The following is a 15,291-nucleotide window of genomic DNA, read 5'->3' on the forward strand; positions in this document are numbered from 1 at the left end:
ACTTTATTAACAAATTAAAAATAAAAAGTTTGCTGAATACGTCTCTGCTCCCTAAGTCAAATGCATCATTAGGTTTCTTATCACAAAATAAGGTTCGTTAGAGGATATTGATAAAGCTGTGGTGCAGGTTAGTGGGGTCTGCTTGCATGTGGGTGTTGAAAATGTGAGGGTGGTGGGAAAAGTGAGTTTGGAGTTGGTGAGGAAGAAGAAGAAAGCGACTATGAGGGTGGTGGAGAGGGAGGTGGGGGATCGGGGTGGCGGTGCGGCAAAAGAGGGCGAAGTTGTTGGTGTCGAGAGGGGAGAGGTGGGGGAAGATATAGAGGAGGGAGAGGAAGAGTGAGGATGACTTGTTGGTTGGTGTGGTGGGAGGTGAAATTGATGTAATTAGGGATAGGGAATGGCAGAAATGGTGTGGTGTTTGGAGATTGCTGTGGTGTTAAAAATTGCCACATTTTGTAATCTATAATTCACATAGTATTGTAGTGATTTTTTACCATAAAAAATTAAATCATGTGTAACTCCAGTTAATAGAGATAGTGAGAGGGGTATATTGTGACATTCTAAACTATAGAGGGCCAAAAGTTGATTTTGAAATAAAACAAATGAATTTTTCCATATTTATAAAACCAAAATTATATTATTTTTGTCCAAAAATTACGCATTATTTTTCTTCTTTAGAAGTGAACATGGCTATTATTTGCTTTTACCTTCTTAAATTTATCCCATCAATTTTAATTTTTCTAAATAATTTAATTAAAATTTTCTCTTCACAGGGATTTCATTTTTTGACTTATGTAATTATCACAATTCAAATAAAAATTAAATAATTGGAAAAAGATTAAGAATTGATTTGAGAAAGATTTAAAAATTAGATAAGATAAAAGATAAAATAAAATTTTAAATTAGTTAAATTCAAATTAAGAAAACTTTCAGGATTGAGATTTTCACACCAAGACTTCCTATTGACTTAATCTTTCTATTTCAATATTCTTTCTAATTCTCTTTGAAGGTGAATTAACCTTAGGTGATTTATACTCTCTTTACAGACATAGAAACGTACCTAATTAAATTTGTTCCTATTTTTGTGGTAGCTGTGCTAAATTAAACTCATTGTGTTCTTCGCTAATTTGTTTTGCCCTCTTAGGATTAATTCTACTATTGTTACTTAATCTAGATTCCTCTCCTATAGATACAACTGTTAGGTTCATTGTTCAATACTTCCTAATCATTTTAAATTATAAAAAATGATACTTAATCATTTACATATATAAATCAATAAGAGAAGAATCAAAAAAAGAATTAAGAGAACATCAAAATAATTGGATCAACATCAATAATGGTTATGGGCTACACCCCAACCTTAGAATAAGAAGAGATTACTCACACTGTCACACATAGCATGAGACCATAATAAAAAAAGAAAAAAAAAACATCAAAATTGGAAAAAGCAATTAAGAAGAGGGGTGATTCAAGCTCTCGCTCTTAGTCGTTTAAATGTAAAGGTTTGAAACCCTTTCCTAACCCTTTTCAAGCCCATGTAATTCTAAAACCTAAAAATGCAAAGTAACAAATTGTCCGTGCGCGGGTGTGTAGTATGTTGTGAAAAATTTAAATATTCTTGGGCATCACACACCTATGGTGATTGTGATACTCAAGGTGTGGAGTTTGCTGGAAGTAATCTTTGAACTCCCTAGGATGTTCACACCCATGTTAAGCAACACAATTTGGGCGTGAACCTTGCGAGCTCCAATTTCTTCAAGTTTTCTTCATATTTACAAGGTAATGACCATTCTTATGGTTGATCAAAGTTCTAGAGATCATTCAATTACCTTTCTATTGACTCCAAATCACTCTAAACTCTCATCTTTCAAGCTTCAAAGCTAGATTACCAAGTTCAACACCTATTGAAAGTCTAAAAACACACAAAAACCGCATCAAAAGTTCCAAATGATGAAAGTAAGGGAAAACAAGAATAACCCAACCCTACTTGACATTAAATGCATGCAAATCTACATGAATGAGTATGCTAAATATGAAGGAAAATGCATCACATCAATTGCATTATAGTGTTTTACGTTATGTTATTCTTAACTTGATTGAGATTTTGTCAATAATTCATGCCCAAGTAAAATTTGATATGAATAAGTGAAAACAATTCTACAAATGTATAATCAAATTTACTTATCCATAATTGAGAAACAATCACCAATAGATTCAAATTTTGCTATTTTCAAGTAAGAAGACTAAACTCAAGAAGTCAAGGACAATGAAATTTTTTTCAAATTTCAACAGCAAACTTTTGCCAACAACAATAATAAAATCCTAACAACGATTGCTAAATTGTTATACCTATTGATGTAGCTCCATTAGAGCTTGTAGGCCTTGGATCTTCTTCATCAATGGAGTCCTTTGCTTCTTGAATTTTAATGGCAGCGGAATGGAGAAGAAGAGTTGAGAGGAGACGCCACTTCAAGGAGAAGATGAGTCTAGAAGAAGCTCACTACCATAGGAAGCCATAGATAAGAGCTTCATGGTAGGAGAAGATGAATGGAGGAAGACGAAGAGAAGGAGCACGGAATTTTATGCCTCAAAAGAGGTCTAAACTTTGAAGTTTAATTCTCAAATGATCAAAGTTGAAAAAAATGCACACACATGACCTCTATTTATAGCCTAAGTGTCATACAAAATTAGAGAGAAATTTGAATTTCTATTTAAATTTCACTTGAATTTGTGGAGTCAAAATTTCACTAATTATGATTAGTGAATTTTAGCTATGGTTCAGCCCACTAATCCAAGATCAAGTCCAATATTCTTCACTAACTGTGCTTAGGTGTCATGAGGCATGTAAAGTATGAAGGACATGCACAAAGTGTGACTATATGATGTGGCAATAGGGTGTAGCAAGAAAATGCTCGCCTCCCCCTCTAAAATTTAATTGGATTGGGCTTCTACCAATTCAATTAAATTTATTTTCAACCACACACATCAAATATTCACCTAATGCATGTGAAATTACAAAACTACCCATAATACAAAAACTAGTCTAGGTGCCCTAAAATACAAGGGCTGAAAAATCCTGCATTTCTAAGGTACCTTACCTATATTATGGAGCCCTAAATACAAGACCCAAAAATAATAAAACCTTAATCTAATATGTACAAAGATAAGCGGGCTCATACTTAGCCCATGGGCCCAAAATCTATCCTAAGGCTCATGAGAACCCTAGGGTCTTCTCTTGCATCTCTGGCCCAATCTTCTTGGAGTCTTCTATCCAATGCCCTTGCGGGGTAGGATTGCATCATTCCCTCCCCCTTGAAAAGGATTTGACCTCAAATCCCGAGGTTCTTGATACTCTGAGCTTTTTTCCTCAACACCTGTAAAAGGAACAAAAACATATGTATTAGTGGTGTTTGATATATTGAAGTAAGGTAAGGTCTAAAAACCCATTTCCTGGGCATCTTCCCATGAAGGAACATGATTCCTCACCAACTCAATGAGTGGTGCTACAAGTATAGAAAAATATGGGACAAATCTTTTGTAAAAGTTTGTTAAGCCATGGAAGCCCCAAATTTTTCTTATACTTGGTGGAGTGGGCCACTCAGGAATGACATTTATTCTCTTAGGGTTCATGGGAACCCCTTGATCACTATTTAAAAAATTAATGCAATAAAACATACCTTTTTCTGTATTTTCATGTTGATTATTCCTTCCACTAAGTGAGCAATGCTTTAAAGAAGAAACAATAAAGCAATGATTCTCAACCTATTTAAGGTATCTTTTTATTGAGATCAGTATTAAATCGTTCTAGGGTTTTGTGTTTGCGGATAAAGTTCATTTTTAGCATTGTGTCTTCATCTTTTCACCATTACACTTCATTTTTCCCTTGTTCTTGTAATCTTTGGTGGTTTCTTATCTCAATGAGGAACTAACCTTCTTATAGTTGGGGATTTGGTGTGCTAGCAACTCACATGTAACTATTTTCACAATCTATTTAATGAATATTCAGTGTTTTTACTATTTCTCTATTCTTAATGTTAGTTTGTGGCTTGATCAACCATTTATTTATCTTGTGATTTTTATTATCATTGTGAAATGCTTTGAAAATAGAGTTTTGAGAATAGTATCTAATGAATGTCTCTTTTAGGGATAAAGTGATGTTTGTTAGTCTCTTAATGACTCTTGATCTTAGCAAATCATTTAGCTACACTTGTTAAGGGATTAGGAGTGGAGTTTAGTGATTTAGTTTCGCTCACTTGAAGGATCAAGGTTAAAGACATAAGTGAGTTGAGATAGCATTAGAGTTTCATGAAATGAAGAAAAACCCTTTAGTATTATTGAGATGTTTGTCTAGTAACACCAAATACCCCAACTAGTTTATTTATTTTTGCTTTTAGTCCTTGCACACCAATTGCTCAATGTATTGTTTGTGTGAAAATTGCCCTGTTATAGTTCATTGCTTAGATCTTAGGATTAAATTTCTATAACTTGTTTCACTAAAACAATAAATTCCTTTGCCTAGATATTGAATTACACAAATAGCTTGATACAAACAAGTTGCTATGGAGACAACCTTGTAATCATTTTTGAAAATACTAATTTTTGAAAATACTACACTAATTTGGTACACTTGTCAAATGATGTAACACTAATACCATATCATAACAAAATGACATCAAAATCCAAACAAATGGGAGATTATAGAGGAAAGGAAAACATTAATTCCTAAAACTAATAAATATTGATTATATCGGTCCATGAGCATGGACTTATAGTCCTTAAAAATGACTAACATAATCAACATTTGTGATTTGTAGGAATTAAGGTGAAAATTTTATATTTGTTTAAGAACTAGTGTGTTTGCCATTAGTTTTTCTTATGTTCTTATGGCTACCTATACTAAAAAGTGGTTTTCTGGTTAAATACCTATATTGAGCATTGATTCCATGGACAATACTCTTGACCTATAATTATAGGGTTGTTGACATTAATCATTATGATATCTTCAAAATGCAAATTAGGCACAAGAGAAGTTATTGGAGTACTAGGCCAAGTTTTGATCCTTAGACCATTGTTTGTGTTTTTTAGTGTACAATTCTTGATAGTAAGATCTTCTACAGACTCTTCATTTGAATATTTTCCTAAGCTTCCAACACTAATACCATGTCTAGGTTCGCATGTTACATTTAGGATAGTGACTTCTTTACTCCCATCGCCTAGAGATATGCAATCATCGTTGGTGCCAGTTTTGAGTTAGTAATCTTCACTTGAGTTAATTTTCTAATGTGAGTTCCATCAGTATTAGGATTATATGCAGGTGAACTAACTCTAAAGTTTGTAAATGTAATGTTCTAGCACCCAAAAACATTCACATGAAAATATTTGTTATCCTTTCAAGTTATGTCCTAAATTACTAAATTATTGGCCATTTCAAAGCCAAAATTCTACGAAAAATATTGCCAAAAGTACATAATAGTTAATTGTTACCAAATTTGATGAAAATGCACAATTTTAATATATATTAAGAAAATTCTTTATTATATTTACCATGGCGAGCTTTTTGCAATTCTTGTTTTTTGCACAATTATTTTGTTTCCAAGCCATTTTGCCTTGACCGTGAAAAGTTCCATTACCAAATAAGGTTAAGAAATTAATATATCCAAATCTAACTCATTGGTCTTGTCCATTAACGTGGAGTGGATTTTTTGGAGGTTTAATTATCCCAGTAACCTAATCCTTAATATGAGCTTTATAAGTCCCATAAAGTCTATTTGTCTCAACTTATATTTACCACTAGGAACTACAACTTTGCTTGGAGTCATTGATACACATGCATCCCTCCAAGCATTCTGCAAATCCTTAAGAACAATCCAAACAAAAAAATAGAAAAATCAAGACAAAAATTAATCTTATAACTCTTTTAATTATGTAATTTACATATAAAATAACACTTTCAATTGTTAAAACTTGATTTATCTTACCATGGTCGTATCTCCATTAGGTATTGCACCATATTTTCTTATATCAAAAAGGCCAACATGAGCTTTGACATATGAAGCTAACATTAGCACCAAAGCTATTGTGACCATACTATGAGGAAAAACCATTTTCATCTTTCCTTCTTCTTTATGCTTTCTCCCACTTCTTTAATGCACATGTGATTTGAAGAATGTTATGATATGAAACTATTAATATTGTATTGGAAACATTCTTAAAGACACTAATAGAGCAAACAAACTCTAATCTAGTTGATTACAAATATTGTTATGACCAATATTTCTTGGAGGGTTATATTGAAGACAACACACAAAATAATTAAAACAACACCTTGGTCAAACCATTTTCTAATCATAAATTTGTTGCAAAGAAAATTGGAAGACACGATTTGGCTAAATTTTTATACTACTATTAACTTTCAATTTTGCTCTGAGCTAAATATGTCGATTACTAGTGAAATAGATGGGTTGTTGAATTTTTTATAACGTGATATTCTTTGACAATGACCATGTTTTTTCTATTTGTTAATATAATATGTAAAAAGATAAATTCCTATTCTATATCTATGCAAATATATTTTATACTGATGGTATATAAAATTTAAACTCATTGTATTTAGATATGATGTTTCCTATTTTTTTTTCTTTTTTACTATAAATAATTATATATCAAATTAATAGTATTGTTAAAAATAAAGTTAGAGGAAGTTAGTAATCTCCCATTATTTGTGTTCAACTTGACATATTTGACTCTGTTGAATATACTCTTAATACTCTATTGCACTTGCTCTCAAATGACCAAAGTCAGAACAATACTTTTGGATCAACTCAACTTTGAGTTTTAGTATAATTAATCACATTAAAGAAACTAGAAATCCTAACTATCTGGGTAAGCTTTCTCATTTTATCTCATAGACTCAATAGAATTCAAAGGATTCAACTTTTTGCATTATGTCTTCATTCCTATGCATGTAATAAGTACTAAATTCAATTATCATGCTAAATTGAAATGATTGAATATTTAAAATTCACTAAAACTTTAGAAACCATACTATCAAGGAAAAACATGAACAAAAAATGAACTATTTTTAGTAGTGTTGTTAGATCAAGTGGCCTCGGAATAATTAAGAAGGGGGAGGTTGAATTAATTATTAATGTACCTTGACTATTTAAAAATCTATCCTTCTTAATGTTACTAGATTTAATTAGGCTTTTACTTCCAAGTTAAGAAAGTAAAGAACATTAATTGAAACTTAACCAAAAGTAAAAGTGATATTAAAAGTGCACAGCGGAAATTAAAAGTGTAGGAAAGATGAAGACAAATACAAGAATTTTATACTGGTTTGGCAACAACCCGTGCCTACATCTAGTCCCCAAGCAACCACCGGTTCTTGAGATTTCTTTCAATCTTGTAAAATCCTTTACAAGCAAAGATCCACAAGGGATGTACCCTCCCTTGTTCTCTCTGAACAACCAAGTGGATGTACCCTTCACTTGAACTGATCTACAAGAGATGTACCATCTCTTGTTCTCAGTTACAACAACCCAAGTAGATGTACCCTCTACTTGTACCACAAAGGATGTACCCTCCAATGTGTTAAGACAAAGTTCTCATGCGGTTAGTCCTTTGAATCTTTATAAAGGGGAAACAAAAGATATCTCAGGCGGTTAGTCCTTTGAAATCTTTTGTTTAAGGGAAAGGGAAGAATCAAAAGAATTCTCTGTGTCCTTTTGAATTCTTTGAAAAGGGAGAAGGGAGACACAAAAGAATTCAGGCGGTTAGTCCTTTGTTCTTTTGGAAAAGGGAGAAGAGAGGCACAAAAAGAATTAAGGCGATTAGCCCTTGTTGAATTCTTTTTGGCAAAGGGAGAAGAGAATGAAAAGATATAGCACACTTTTGTTTTCTGCAGAATTTTCAGTTGCAGAAGAACAAGGTTTGAAAAACATAAAACTTAGAAAGCTTTTTGGCAAAGGAAGAAGAAGAAAGATGAGAAGCAAAGGTTTCAAGATTTCTCGAAAGTTGTTCAAAGAAGTTCAAAAGTTGTAAAAGTTATTTGAATGCAAGTCAAGGTCTTGCTTTTATAGACTCTTCATGTCTGGTCAAGAAAACCATTGGAAGAGTTATAGCCTTGAGAAAATCTTGAGAAAATCATTGGAAGAGTTACATCTCTTGACTTTTTATTCATAACTTGTCACTGGTAATCGATTACCATAACCATGTAATCGATTACACAATGCATTTTATGAACAGATGTGACTCTTCACAATTGAATTTGAATTTCAACGTTCAGATACATTGGTAATCGATTACCAACATATTGTAATCGATTATACCATTTAAAAAACATTTGGAACATTGCAAATTCAATTAAAAACTTTTGAAATCAAACTTTACCACTGGTAATCGATTACGGGAAACTGGTAATCGATTATCAGAGAGTAAATACTCTGGTAACTTAGAAAAATTTGAGAAAACTTTTCTTGTAAAACAAAAATGTGCTATGTTTGGTTTTTGAAAAATCTTTTTCAATAGTTCCCTTGTGAAGTCTTGACTTGTTGCTTTTTGGTTTCTTCTCTTGAATCTTGAAATCATCTTCTCTTGAATCTTGATTCTTCTTTATGTCTTTTCTTTAATCTTGATCTTGAACTTGTTAACTCAATCTTGACATCATTCTTTTGGGCTTTTTGTCATCATCAGAAACTACTTGATTTATACTTGAATCATCATCATGAAACTTGCTTCTACAAGTGTAATTGTAGAACTTATCTAAATAGGAAAATAAAAATGTAAATGCATACTTCAACTCTATTTAACACCTACACAAAAAATGGTAAAAACAATGCAAATTAAACCGATCAAAAGTGTAGAAAATGTGACCAATAGTGGCCAAAGATAACAATGTAAAAAAAAAACCTATGAATAAGTTACATTCTCATTTTCTTTTTTTGCATTTGATATCACTATCTTTATCAAAGCACTTAGACAAAATTAAGCTTATTGCAATATTTCTTGCACCTAAAATAGAGAATCAATATTTCCTTCCTCACGTGTTCATGTCAAAATGTTATAAAATTTATAGTGTTAAAGAGCTTAATACCATGTTGAAATTATCTCATGAATACACTTTTACTAGTACTCCTTCTAGATTCATATATAAGAAAAAAAATGCTTTTTTTGGACTCAAATATAAGGAAATTTCAACTAACTTAACACTATTTAATATCATCATTCCAAAATACCCTTAAATTAATTCAAGTTTTATTTTCGAAGAGATTACATGCTACCAAGAAGTAAGTTCTCCAGAGAATAACATGTTGAACAAACATGGGTGATAACATAAAGGACCTCTCCTCCTCTCCTATACACTTCGCCTTCTACTTCTTTCCTTTATATCCAAAAACAAAAAAAAAAAGTAAAAATTAGATTAGCGTGGAACCTCTATAAATACAAATTTCAAATAGGAAAACATAAGGTCATGGATTTTATGGTACAAGTGAACTAATAGCTAGCAAGATAATTAAATGTGACCACTATCTCCAATAAATATTATTAAGTGTATTTTAAGAAGTGTAGTTTAGTTTTTATATGAAATTAATAAAATTAAACGAACTTAACTAACTTCATTAATATGTGTGAAATTAAGTATTTTTGCTTATATGAATCTAGAAGGACTATATTATAATTTATGAGAACTGTCTCAACCTCGGTGTCACTTGAATCTTATAAGGCTCTTGTCAAGTGACTCATTCTCATTTAAAACATCTAAGGCTCTTACATCAAGGATGCAATTCACCACGTTTTTCTTCATCCACAATCTCTATCATTTATCTTATTCTCTTTTTTCTCTAATTATTGTCTAATAACAAATTAAATTAATGGTTTAGATGTTGATTGGATAATGGCTGGACAAAATCAATTATGTTTGATAAAAATTGAAAAGTTAACTGAAAGTTAAAAAACTAGCTAGTAGCTAAAAACTGAGAGCTCTTAAGTTAACTTATTAAAATCATAAATGTTTGATTAATCTTTGGTTAAAGTAGTTAAAAAATATAAAATGACAAACATATTTATATGATATTTTTATTAAAAAATAGTTATATTTTATGGATACAAATATATTTTAGGTGTCATAATTTAGGCTTTTAAATTAATTATAAACTCCTAATTTTTTTATTTATAAATAAATTATTTTCATTACATTTTTAGTTTTATTTATTACATTTTTATAACATGTATTCAACTACTAAACTTAGACTATATTTTAAAATATTTTTAATCAAGTTTAAAAAAAAAAAACTTAGGTAGACATTACACTTTTATGATGTTAATTAACATAATAGTTAATTGTCTAATATAAAATTATTAAAACATAAAAATAAAAATAAATCTAACATTTATTATTGTCAATTTTATGAAGTATAATGTTGAAATAATAAATTAAATATTATAGATAGCACAATGGTTAAAAAAGTAGTGTAATATAAAAAATGTGTAGTGGGAATGAGTGAAAAACAAATAAATAATAAAACCTTATTTTGTTTAAAATGGGAAATAAAGAAATTTCATAAATATTTTAAGGATAAAAAGATAATAATATATAAAAATTTAAAAATTAGAAGCTAGTGTTTTAAAAAATATAACTTCTAGTAGAGCTTTTAAAAATGTTAGAAGCTTGTTTATCAAACCCTTAAATAAGTTTTTTAGTTAGTAAAAAAAATTAAAAATTAATTGAAATGACTTGTTGATGCCTAAGAATAAACAAATGTATGCTTGCAAATCTAAGTCATGCCAAAGATGAAATAATTCAATTGGATATCATAACACTTGATACAAAAACAAGCTGAAAAGTAAAAGACAAGAAAAGAAAACTCCTCTAAACTCTAAAGAAACTTCAAAATAAGATATCCATGTTACACTTTCTAATGAAGATTGGTAATATATATATATATATATATATATATATATATATATATATATATATATATATATATATATATATATATATATATATATAAAACTTTGATAATGTAACGATTGTCATTTGTTTAATTTTTTATTTTTTACAAAATGATTGTCATTTGCTCATTACAATGAAAGTGTATGATTGTTTATTTTTATTATTTCTTTTTGCCACTTCCATGACAATATACTCACTAAAAAAATTTAAAAAAAATTCATTGTAATAATTATATCCTCTTTGCTCCTAACCACAAGACCAATATTAAAACATCAAAGATGTTATAACAAATTAACAATTAGAATATTATAATCAAATGAAATATGTATCGTTTGATTTATTAAGAAATAATGACAATATCTATAATAATAAATTTATGAATTCATAAATAAGTTCAAAATCCATATGACGAAACAAAGTTGCTTCTCAAGCTTCAATGACATGTGTCAAATACACAAGTTCGGATGACACATGCTTTGTAAATATTTGGTTTGATTATATACCGAATTTATTTTCTACACAATCCATTCACTAATGGTATAGTAAATAAAGTAATCAATCAACATTAATCATATGAGAAAATTATCCATCAACATTAATAAAAAAATTCTTCCAAATCAATCAATTAATTAAATTAATTCAACAATTACACAATTAAATAAATCTCTTGTGAGCTTTCGTGTTGATCATTACAACAGAAAGCTACTTACTTTAAGTCAGAGTAGGTTTGTTACTAGCAGTTAGTGTCTTTTGATGGTGTTTGACAACTTTCATATCTTGAGCTTCATTTATTCTTCATAGGATTCGACAGATCCTAGAAGAATTTCTCAGCAAAACGAATCACAAACACAAAGAAATAAATGAATACTTAAATGCCATCATTTAATTTTGTATAATATAATGACATGTCTTTTGTATCGTTTGATAATACACACACAAATTTATAAGGCACGATTTGATATCCCATAAGATAAAACTTTTAACCTTTGTATTTATTTGCACGTAATCTAAATAATTAAGGATCTTGATTCATCATAAGACACAAATATCATTTGACTTAACAATCTCTCCCTTTTTGATGATGCCAAACAAATTCCAATTTGAAACTTGAATGTAGACTTATAAGATATATCAATAAGAGTCTGTCATTTTTATCAAATGTAAAGGAAAGAATATAAAAATATAACACATGCATCATAAGACTTTGAGATAAAGTCTAATCAAAACTATTGAAAACATCTCATTTTTTTCATAAAGAATTTTCACATCAAGGAGATATGTTTTGCATACAAAATAAAATGTATCAAGGAAAAATAATAAAAGCATTTTAGGCATAAATCTCACCTTAAGATGATGTTTCCTACAGAATTTGGCTCCCCCTCAGATGATGCACCCAACTTTAGCTTTCGCTTTCACTTTTTCTCCCCTTTTTGTATGACAACTTATTCATCAAGCTTCCTCAAAAGCTCATCACTAAAAGAATGAGAATTTGAAGAGAGATAAATAGGAACAGGGGATACAAGACTGCCTAAAGGAGTAGGACTTCATGGAGGCTTTCATCCAATGGTCTTTTTGTAACAGTAGTCCCCAATAAGATGCCACTTCATAGGTCCTTTCTCAGCATAATCACTATCTTCATAAGCCTGAGCAAGTGCTTCATTAGCCCTAAGTAACTCAACCTCTATTAATCTGACATTGAGGATGAAGGATCATATACTTCAATAACCATAACATCAAGATTTGTGGCTTCAACATCAAAATCCACTTCTTCAATGATAGGTTACACATGGTGAGTGAAATGAATCTGGAGTAAAGCAAATGCACAACAAAGGAGAATGTGCGATAAGACACAATAGAGAACTCCTTTGTCCATGGGCAGACCATGTGGAAAGGAGTTTCCTGAGTAATGCATGTATGGTTCAAGGTTTGATAACAACACTCTATCCCATGAAGAACTGCATCTACAAGGGCTTCTCATCAGGCTCTAGACCAGAGCAATGACCCTTGAGTTTGAAGAACCTCTTCACAGCAGACCAATCCATACTTGTAAGCTTAGTCTTCTTCTTTAGAGCCTTAAGCGCATGATAAAGATCCCTTCAGGGCAAGCCTTCATATATCTAGTTGGTGGAGCATCATTATCTTCTTCAATTAGTAATTGCTTGGCTTTTTAGTAGTTAGCCTTCTGATACAAAACATGTCTGTCAACTGCTATCTAAAATTAGGTGTTAGGATTAGCTAGGCATGAGAATTGTGACCCAAGCATGAAAGGAATACATGTGTTGAACCTTTCAATCCTTCTGAATGAAGCTTGTATTGATCTGATTTCTTCCTTGTAAGCAGACAACTTCATTCTGAGCTTAGGGCCATAGTTTGTCTGCTCCCAATCAATGAAGCTTGGACTTTCCTCAGGTGCCTCCAGATCAATGTTCTCAATCTGAAAGGTCTCACTAAACGTAGTACGATCCCAATGAAGAACAACATTAAGGGCACAAATGAGACCTATCAACTATGGAAGATCCATGGAAGTAAAAAATGGCATCTCGAAGGGTTCAACTTCCCTATTTTTCCAGAGAATGGCACTGGGAGGATATACCTTTATTGTTGTTGGCCTATGCTTAAAGATAAGACTGTTTGGATAGGGAGCAAAAATTTGTCTGATGGGAAACTCTTGAAAAACTAGTTCCCTTGGCCCATAGCACCCTAGAGCATCTACCTTTTCCTTCATCAGGATACACTTCCTTAGTATAACTATAGGGATAGTTGAAGGGATCTATCCCAGGGGAATCCTTATTTCCATAGGTCCAACAAATTGAGCTTGTCAAGCTTTACTTCTTGAATCTTAGGATGCAGAATATGTGATTCAACCTCTTTTTTTTTCTTTCCAAACTCTATTGCAAACCTTCCATTCAAAGATTTTGTATCCTTTAAAGCCATGATACAGTTTGGTGTTGAGGTTGGGATGGACAAACACATCTAGTTGAGTCTAAATAGAAGGCCTTAAAGGAAAAATCCACTTTATTGATTGCTATTCAATTAGCCTCATCAAACGTATATCAAGTCCGGTGAAGAGATCTATCAATCTGATAGGCTCCTTAGTGAGCTGCATAATCTTTCTCTATTCCAGACATATAGTCATATCCTTGATAGACAATGACTCAGGCACCTCATAAGCCTCTCCCACATGCTTAAGTCTGTCCTCATCCATTATAGTAGATTGTGAAACATCAATGATATACTCATTAGCTTTAGTCATTAGCCTTAGATACACTCATTTTGAACCAAGGTCTGTTTCCACAATATCATTTTCTGCTTCAGCAATAAATGCTTCAATATTAGACTTACACATGGTCTCCTCAAAAGCATCCTTCTTAGTAGGATCCATGTTTTCAAGAACAATGACAACTTTCATCTTTACTAGTTTCTTTATAACATATATAGACATGAGTTCAGTTATATGCTCCATGACAGACTGAACTTTTTCAAATTCCCCCATCTCAGCCCTTTTCATCTCTTGCTTGGATTGTGTCTAGATTTATTCAACGATCACAACTTTAGGCACTAGCTCACCATCTATATCTATGATGGTGTCCTCTTAAGTTGTTTTTCTTAAGATTTCCTCTATAGAAAAACTGATCAAAGATTTCATAACAACTTCTTTTAGAATATCTTTAGACTCCTTACCTGTCAAGGTAACAAGTCTTGCCTCTTCTGTCAACTTCTCCTTATACTCTTTATTAGACAGAGGTTTGATAGAGGCAAGGACACCTTCTTTCAGTTCCAAGGAATCCTTTATTTCCAAAATCTCATCCAACTTGGACTTCTTGTGTGCTTCAGCTAAAGACTTTTTCTTATCCTTAGAAAAGGTTAGAGCTTCATTTTTGCTGATAAGAGAAAGAATACATTTAAGTTAGATTTGACGAGGTGGGGGAGGTGGTGAATAAGGTGGAAGGGCTAGAGAGTTTGAGGGTTAAGGTGTAGGGGGTCTCAAGAATCACAACATCATATTATTGGTCCTTTGAGGGTGAGGTTGGTTGAGGTCGAGGAGATATTAGATGTAGATTTTTATGGCTTGGAAGGAGAGGATAAGGCAGGTTATGATTGAGGGTCTTTGATTTTGATGGTTGGCTTTTTAGTTGCAAGTCTAGATTCAAGTTCAGACTTAGAGTCTGAAGCCTTTCTCTTTCGGGTTGTTCTAGGGTCTGAAGGCTTTGGGTTTAAGGGTGGTTCTTTCTTTGGCTTCTTGACTTGATTCGAGGGTTTAGGTTCAAATGATGGTGAGGGTGGATCTTTTCTTTTTTTTGGGAAGTTTGGGTCTGGGTTGGTTGGGTTTAGGTTTAGGT

The 15,291-nt window shown here is 31.6% G+C and overlaps 1 pseudogene; it reads right to left on the reverse strand.

Moving 5' to 3' along the window:
* Positions 1-4,923: 4,923 nt before the first annotated feature.
* Positions 4,924-6,086, reverse strand: LOC112999344 (polygalacturonase-like; annotated as a pseudogene).
* Positions 6,087-15,291: the final 9,205 nt, after the last annotated feature.

This window comes from Glycine max, chromosome 14 (genome assembly GCF_000004515.6).
Source record: "Glycine max cultivar Williams 82 chromosome 14, Glycine_max_v4.0, whole genome shotgun sequence".
In the NCBI taxonomy this organism is placed as follows: Eukaryota; Viridiplantae; Streptophyta; class Magnoliopsida; order Fabales; family Fabaceae; genus Glycine; species Glycine max.